The sequence below is a fragment of the Rhinatrema bivittatum genome, chromosome 15 (assembly GCF_901001135.1).
Source record: "Rhinatrema bivittatum chromosome 15, aRhiBiv1.1, whole genome shotgun sequence".
Taxonomy (NCBI): domain Eukaryota; kingdom Metazoa; phylum Chordata; class Amphibia; order Gymnophiona; family Rhinatrematidae; genus Rhinatrema; species Rhinatrema bivittatum.
The window spans coordinates 57,106,294-57,114,854 of NC_042629.1; the positions used below are offsets into that span (position 1 = coordinate 57,106,294).

Consider the following 8,561-nt stretch of genomic DNA (forward strand, 5'->3'; position numbering starts at 1 on the left):
ATTGTGATGGACATCAATTCAATCTTCTCTTCTGGGTTTCCTCTGGGAACATTCCATTTCCATCTCAGAACAAAGGGATAGCTTTAAAGTTAGAAAAGCCCATCATAGGTCCTGTACCAGCGACGCCAGTTTAGTGGGAAACTTAGGGGTAGATTTTCAAAGGGGGGGGGGGGCGGAGGGAACGGAGGCAGGCTGTGTGGCTCGGCGCACGCAAGTTGCACAATTGTGCATCCCCTTGCGCGCGCCGACCCTGGATTTTATAACATGCGTGCGCAGCTGCGCACGCATGTTATAAAATCGGGCATAGATTTGTTCGTGCCGGGTTGTGCGAACAAACCTGCGCCCGTGCGCAGGTTTTAAAATCTGCCTCTTAAGTGTGGTCTCTGCATGAGCACTTTTTTTTTTTTTTTTTTTGCGGCGATAAGAAAGGAAGGCAAAAATCCAGTCTCTCTTATTGTGTCCTAGTCAGGGACGAGGCACGCTGCAGAATTCACGGATTCACAGGCAGGTGACAGGGACTGTGATGCTAGCGCTTCTGCTATGGTCCCTGGAACTGGACCGACGCAATCATCTCACTTCACCATAGGCCATCAACCTGGCTGGGATTTGAATTGGTGGCCTAGAGGTGAAAGGCTGCGATCGTTCTCCCAAGACATGCAGTCCCCCCCCACAAAAAAAAAAAATAATAACTGGCGTGACATAATCACATTAAAAAAATCCAGTTTAACTGCATGTCCTGCAGGTGAAATAAAATCCCTTCTTGACTCTAAGAACACCATTGGGAGCAAACCCCTGGATCTGTGTTTACTAATAGCTAAATCGCGTTAAACAGGAGATGTCCCAGACCTTCAGAAATGATTCTGGGGAGCGCAGCCTGATCATCATCAGCCCAGGATATAATGTCACAGTGTCTTCTCCTCCCTCCTTCCTGCATGCTCATGCCATCTTTTACTGTGCGTCTCTCATGGTCTCCTCTCGCGCTCTCTCTCCTTCCTTTCCACGCATTCACTCTTTGAAGTGCCTGCCCGGTCATGAAAGATAAAATATAAAGTAAATGAATAAAAATCTCTCATACAGTCTCTCTTTCCCGCATGCCTCTCTCTCCTTGCCTCACACTCTCTCTTCTCTCTTACTGTCCCTCCTCTCGCTTTCCCTCACTCTCGCTCACTGTTATCCTCGGTCTAATCCTGGCCATGTACCTTTTTCTGCTTTTGCTCTCTCTTTGCTCTGCTTACTTTCCTTCTTTGCTATCTTTATTTTCGATGGCTGCTCTCTTTTTCTCTGCTCTGTCACCCTCACCTTCTGTGTCTCTTTGTCTTTTGATCTCTGTATCTGGCTGGTATATGTTTCGCTTACTATCTGTGTCTGTCCTTCTCTCTCTCTCAGCCTCTTAGGTTTGTTCACTGTTGTTCTAACACTCAAAGTTGTTGGTGACAACACGGTCCCCGGGACAGCTGCAGCCTGTGGCTGAGAGTTGTCCAGAGCTTTTTCTGCTTATCTGATCCTCGCTTGGCATGCGGCAAGTGCTGCTGTAGACCAGCAGGCAGGGCACAGCAGTCCTGGTTGTTTTGTTTTAATCAATCCTAGTGCATTGTGGCATTTGTAATTCTGCTTCTTCCTGTCAGAATCGAAATAAGAACCAGAATGCATCCAGAGGGAGGTGTGGAAAAGGTTTGACGTTTGGCACATCATGAAAACGTTTCAGGTACCTGAAGGCCTGTGTATCACCTCTCTTCCAGGGTATACATATTCATATCCTTCAGTCTCTCCTCATAGGTTTTCTGATACTGACCGCACACCACTTTGGTCGCCCTTCTCTGGACCGCCTCCATCCTGTCCCTATCCCTTTTGAGGTAAGGGCTCCAGAAAGACTTGGACTTTCCTATATTTAGAGTGGCTTGGTGAGCAAAAGATGTGAGATGTAAGATATGTACCTGCTTGACATTGGGAGAGAGGTGGACGGAGGGCAGAAAAGAATCACAGAACACGACAGCAGTTAAAGGCCATACGGCCCATCCCGATCTCCTTCTCAGCTTCATGGTCCCTTCCTTTCCCTCAGAGATCCCCCGTGCTTGTCCCATGCTCTCTTGAATTCAGATACTGTCCTGGTCTCCGCAGAGACCAGGACAGTATCGGTCTCTGTGGAGAAAGGGGTGGTGTTCCATGTGTCCACCACCCCTTTCTGTAAAGAAAGATTCCTTCAGTTTATTCCTGAGTCTACCCCTCTTTCATCCTCATCCCATGACCTCTCATTATAGAGCCTCCTTTCTGTTGAAAGAGGTCCACCCTCCTGTGCATGTATTCCTGGGAGGTATTTAAATGTTTCTATCTTGTCTCCCCTTTCCTTCTGTCCCCATATTCCTTATGATGAAGGCCGTTGAACATTTTAGTAGCTTAGTAGCTGTCCTGTGGACAGACTCTGCTCGCTTTAGATTATTTTGACACTACAGTCTCTGGAACACACACTCCCCGGGACATATTCTGAAGGATCTGAATATGTATTATCCTGGAAGAGAGGAAGTAACAATGCACAAGCTTTGAACCTTTTTCGTTGGAAAGGAAACAGTAGAACGTGTTAGGTTTTTTGTTGCATTTCACCTGGAACTTGCACTTGTCAGATAATACTTGTGACAAGTCACTGCCTTTGAATATAGTTAATATCTGTGTGGCTTGTATGTGTATTTATGTTTGTTACAATGTATTAACATGGTGATGTGCCTATTCATACTGTAACAGCATTGTAATGTTCTGATTTGGTTGCAATAGGAAGACATTTTATTTTATTTTGTGGTCTAGTTATTCATCCACATAATAATTTTGTGCATGGGTATTTGATGTAACATACTTGGGAAGGTCTAGGTGCTCTAATATTTTATCTGATTTGCACTAATGTCAATAAAGATTTTTTTTTTTTTAATTATTACCATATCTATCCCACTCTTTTGGAGAGTATTTGGGTTTGTTTATCAAGCACCTTTAAATCTCTACATATTACCTGATTCTTTGCATCTATATATATGAGAAAAGGAGAGGCACTATATATCTGTTTTTCAGGACCTTCACAATGAATATGCATGAGATATATTTGCATACAACAGAGGCAGCATGTGCAAATATACCTCATGTATATTCACGGTGGATATCCGAAAACCAGACCGGTTTGTGGCACTTTAGGACTGGAGCTGCCTACCCCTTTTGCAGGACCTGGTATAATATTTACAGTGTTGGCTTTTCATAGATAGGGTTGTTGCTGTTTGAGTTCTGGGAGTTAGTGTTGGTTTGGTAGGGGCAGGTTTGCTATGCAGGCTCTAAGTGACTATTTTTTTCCAGGCTGTTGTGTTACTTCACAACATGCCTGGTAATGGAAGGCATGTGTGTGAATAATACTGAGGTGACAGAACGTCAAATGTTTTTTTATATGGTGAGTAGTAAGGGGAAATATCTGCGTTCAGCCCTGCCAACCATTTCAGAGATTGCCTTCAGTCAATGCTGTCCTCTTAATTTATAAAATGTACGCATTTCTTGATGTTTCTTTTTGCAGTCTATCCCCATCAATCACAGATGACACAAAATTAGACACTGCGACGTGATTTCTGAACCATTCTGCATTATCTCTCTATCTATCTATAAAACAAAGTTTAATATTTAAAAGTACGATGTCCAACTATGTATTGTTAAAGGATTGTTCTGGAATGCATGATGCTGGATGTCATGACTGTTGAGTTTATTTATCAAAATCTCAGGGGTGTAGGGTTGGAAGAGGCAAGGTTATAGGTTTGCCTAGGGCAGGGCTTCGCAAACGTTTAGCTAATGTGACCCCCATTTTAGTGCTTGAAAATTCCCATAACAATAGAGGATCAAAACAAATTAGCAGAGGCTCAGGTCCCCCCTCACCACACTCCAGCTGATCCCCTCTCTCAACCTGCATCCTTTGTAGAGGAGCTCCTCTCTTAACCTCCTCCTCTGCAGCACAGTCAGTCTCTCAGCCTTCACTCTTCTGCACTCAGCTCCTGTCACCTCCCCAGCCCAACAGCAACCTCACCCCCCCTTTCAGCTCTTTTTGCATCCCACAGCTGATCCTCCCTCACCCCAAGCCCTTCTTATAACCCCCAAATGATCCTTAGTCATCCCCTCACTCTCATCCGCCGCATTCTCTCTGTGACCCTCCAGCCTCACCTCCTTCCTACCAACCCTTCTCTTGCATCCTCCCCAGCTGATGCCCTCTCACCTCACAGCTCCTTTCTTACATCCCCCAGTCACTCTTCTTTAATTCCCCCTCTCTCATACTCCACTGCCAATCCCTCTCCAGCTAATTCAACCCTCAAACCCCTTCTGCATCTTATCCCTCCCTTTAAACAGCCATTTCTCTAAACATCCTCCCAGTTGGGGTCATGGCAACATTTTCCTTTGGGCCTTGGGCCAAGGGTGGATGACAACTGGTGAGGACAGGCTGATGACGGGGGCAATATTTTTCTCCTGGTAGGCTCAGTGATGGATGAAGAGAGAGGAGCCGTGGCAGTCTCCATCACCCTGGGCACACTCCGCCCTCACGGCTGGTCCTAAGCCAGATGGCAAACTGCAAGTGGCAGCAGACTTAATAAAGAAAGTCAGCGTGGGGCCTGTGAACCAATGCAAGCTTGCAGGCCCTGCAGCATCCCCAATCTCTTCTCATGCAGGGCTTCCCGTTACCTGACAAACATAAGCAAGGCAGGACCACCGCGGAGCCTGCGAGTGCGCATGCTGCCTCACAGGCTCCAAGCTGACTTCCACTAGTAATGCTGCCGCTGGTGCCTAACGAATGCTGCCATTTGATGCACTTATGACCTCAGCTGAAGGTTTTGTGACCCCCATTTGGTATCCTGACCCACAGTGTGGGATGCCCTGGCCTAGGGTGTCTACTACCATGCACCAGCCCTGGTTATATGTCGTGTGAGTTCATTGAACTGCATGAAATATCCATGTAAGAGCTTTGTTTCAGGATGTCTGAGCATTTTACCATTCACTCTCACTGACCGTACAACACTGGTGATTCTGCACTATCTCCATAGATTATCTGAGCTCCGGATTCTTCTAGAACGATGATCTTCTTCAACCTCCGAGTCCTATGGGATGGTGACCTCTGTCCCTGGATTCCAGAGATTTGATGGCCTTCTCAATTCCTGGAGTCCTAAGGAACAATAGCCTTTCCCTCCCCAGCATCCTAAGGGATGGGGACCTTCTCCTGCCCTAGAGTCCTGAAGAGCAGTGACCTTCTCCAGCCCTCCGATCTTGAGTTGAAGGTCATCACCTTTCCCAGGCTAAGCATCCTGGGAGGGCCTGTTCTGAGGGGGAGGCAGAAAATAATAGTTCCCCCTCTATTCCCAGGCTTGGAAGAGACGCGGTTCAGGGCTGGCATCGAGGGGGAGCTAGCCTGCTGTTCTTACCCTGCTCATTTCCATTCCCAGGCAGGAAGCTGAGAAGGAGTCCTGTTCTGCTTGACTTGTCAAGGACGTTTTTAATAGTGACTGTAAACTTCTCCTTGGGAGGGGAGGGAGGGAGAGAGAGAGAGAGAGAGAGAGAGGCTGCTGGACTATTTACCTGTTTAATCCAGGTAGGCAGACAGGACGACTGAGAGGGAGACTAACAAGAGACAGCTCCTCTTCTGTCCTCTAAAACTGAGAGAAGACACACAGCAACAGGTGAGTGAGCGCCACTGCAGTCCACCCGGGCTAGGACAGTAAAAAATCTTCTGAGGAGATGGGGAAATCAGGTAAATTAGATTGTTTGAAGAGAAAACATTCCAGTTGTTCATCTTTTGAACTGTGCTTACCATCTCTGGACATCAAAATAAAAACATGACCTCAATATTGAAAGAGGCGAGTTCAGCATGGCTGATCTGGACAGCTGGTGGGACATGGAAATACATGCCGACATGGAAACAATAACTTCGGGGACTTTCTGTGCAATTTCAGAGCCTGCGTTTGGTTGCTGCGCACCCGGCTGTCCCCTGACCAGGTGGGATTTCTAAAAAAAAAAAAAATAAAGGTACTGGGCTAGGGGAAGGGAGGTATGATGGGATGGGGGGGGGGTTTTTGAAAAAGAGTAATGGGTAGCGAGGAGGAGGGCTGTGTAGCAAACGTCTTCTTCAGTAGTGCAGGACTGTCTCACATCCCAACCCCTGTCCCCAGCTGTCTCTCCCTTACTGTGCCCCAACACCTGCCCCCCCCCCTCCCACTTCCTCCTTCCCTTTGGCCCGCATGGGCGGCTGATTCTAAAAGGGTCTGGGTGAGCGGCACAAAATCACCCCAAATCCCACCGGGAGCAAACCGCCTGACGGGTCCTGAGTTCCCTAAAACCTTTCCGTGTACCGGCTCTTGCCTGTCTTTCAGAGCTCTCGTGTTGTAGTGTATACACGGTCAGGAAAGATTTACACTTGGGGATATTTTTAAATCAACAAAGTTAAACTGCCTTTTTAAAAGAAAAAAAGCCCTGTGGTTTTGTTTATTTTCACTCACTTATTTTTGGAGCATTGGAGAAGTGAGAAAAAAAAAATCAACACCCTCCTCCGAAGCCAGGCTGCCAGCAGCTGTGTGTGAAAGTTCACCTTGGAGCAGTATAATGGGGGTCGATAATGTGGCTGGGTAAGGAGGGTGAGTGATGTAGCAGTAACACCCGCCTATTGATTTAGAGAGCAATCACAGCTTGGACCTGGTAAGAAATGTGTAAAATCACAGATTGAGGAGATTCCCGAACGTGAGGGCGATGACTCCTGATAACTTGAATTTCAGTCTGCAGGCTCCTATTTCACAGTGATCTTCAAAACCTTCCTCCGTCCCCCACTGCCTCCATGCCCCCCAGGGTGTTTAAATTGAAGGGCACCTTAAAACAAACAAGGTGGGCTTATTGCACCATTGAAAATGGGGCGAAGTGGCATCAGATAAGCAGATGCTGGCTTCTGCCTGGCCAGAAATGATTTAGAACAGTGGCAGAGCCCAGGAAATGGGAAACAAATGTGACTTTGCTTCCTTGACAGTCTGTATGGGACATACAGGAGCTTATATGCACATAGAGGCATGGGTATTTCTGTGTATATGAAAACCACAGTTTCAAAAGGGATAGAAACAGGATGGAGTCGGTCCTGAGGGTGGCTACTAAAATGGTCAGTGGTCTTTGTTCTTAAGCATATGAGGACAGACTTAAAGATCTAAACATCTACACCTTAGACAAAAGGTGAGATAGGGGAGATATAAAAGAGATATTTAAATGCCTCCAAGGTTTCCATGTACAGAAGGAAAGGAGGCTCTAGAACAAGGGGTCATAGGATGCAGGTGAAAGGGGGCAGACTCAGGAGTAATCTTAAGAAATATTTCTTTACAGACAGGGTAATGGATTCGTGGAACAGCCTCACAGTGGAGGTGACGGAGATAAGGACAGTATCTGACTTCAAGAATATATGAGAAAAGCACAGGGGATCTCTGAGGGAGTGGTAGGGATTGCAGAGCTGAGCAGTTGTGTGGATGATAGACAAGACAGATTGCATGGTCTTTTTCTGCCGTCACATTTCTTTGTTATACACACACACACACACACACACACACACACACGTATATTCTTTTAATTTGGCTCCAATCTATGATGGTAACTTTTAAACCAGCGCATGGGTGCACATGTATGCATGTTTGCTGGCTCGCGCTCAGGGACGCGGCTATTTTATAATATACGCATGTATATTACACATGTTATAAAATAGGCTGACCGCACACACGTGCACTCAATTTGAAGTGGGCACACGCCTATGCACGCAAATGGCGCTTCTATCGTGTAATTGGGAGATTTTAATAGACACGTGCGCTGTCATTGCCTGTTTTCTCAGTTCGTTCCCAGTTCACTCAGTAAGGGATAGGACTTCCAAACCCTGCCCCCCCCCCCCAGGTTAATAGCCCTCCTTCCCCCCGTTAGCCCTGACCCTTAAAACCCTGCTAATTTGTTTAGGGTTGTGTTTTTTAATGACTTACACGCCATCCACAGCAGAAGTAAAGTTACGCGTCAGGGGACCTCGACGCATGCCTGAGTGTGTGAGTATTTTCGTGATAATATCAATGTGAAATCCAGGAACGACCACACTTCGCCCAGAGCCCAACCACACCCTGCTCCTTTTTTTTTTTTTTTTTAAGAAAACAATTCTGTGCACACTGCGGGCAGCTTTTAAAATCTGCTCGGTACGTGTCGGCCCAACATATTCGCTTATCCCCTAATTGATGTGCGCACCAGGCTTTTAAAATTCATCTTTCTGTTTTTAAATAAATATATTACATATATACAGGTATATGCTATTTTATTTTGATCCTGACCGATGTTTTTAAATACTTCCTTCCCTGAGTTCATATTTTAGTCATGCTGTATATTTATCCTTTCCGAGTGTCAGTATTATGCCTGCATGGGGAGGGGGTGATGCTGATAATCAGCACAGCACTGCATAATTTACTTATTATTAGAATGGTTAAGCGGTAGTAGAGGCAGATGTAGTAAGCTGTGCACTGAAATTCAGCACACAGTTTCTTAATGCACAGGCTAGAACAAAT

General features: G+C 46.2%; 1 protein-coding gene and 1 long non-coding RNA gene across 7 annotated transcripts in view; one reads left to right on the forward strand and one right to left on the reverse strand.

Moving 5' to 3' along the window:
• Nucleotides 1-395: 395 nt before the first annotated feature.
• On the reverse strand, nt 396-5,490 carry LOC115076698. The gene is made up of 2 exons (XR_003852842.1): nt 1,300-5,490; nt 396-1,021 (listed from the first exon to the last, which is right to left on the reverse strand). It is a non-coding gene; the product is annotated as an uncharacterized LOC115076698 (long non-coding RNA).
• Nucleotides 5,491-5,545: 55 nt separating this feature from the next.
• LOC115076696 (chloride channel protein ClC-Kb-like) overlaps nt 5,546-8,561 on the forward strand; it is a 50,733-nt gene continuing 47,717 nt past the window's right edge. For 2 of the 6 annotated variants that reach the window (XM_029578423.1, XM_029578426.1), the window contains exons 1-2: nt 5,573-5,678; nt 5,952-5,994. The gene's annotated coding sequence lies outside the window, so the exon portion shown is untranslated. Of the gene's footprint in view, nt 5,679-5,951; nt 6,025-8,561 lie in introns of all 6 variants that reach the window. The other 4 variants (XM_029578425.1, XM_029578427.1, XM_029578422.1 and 1 more) reach the window with 4 other exon arrangements.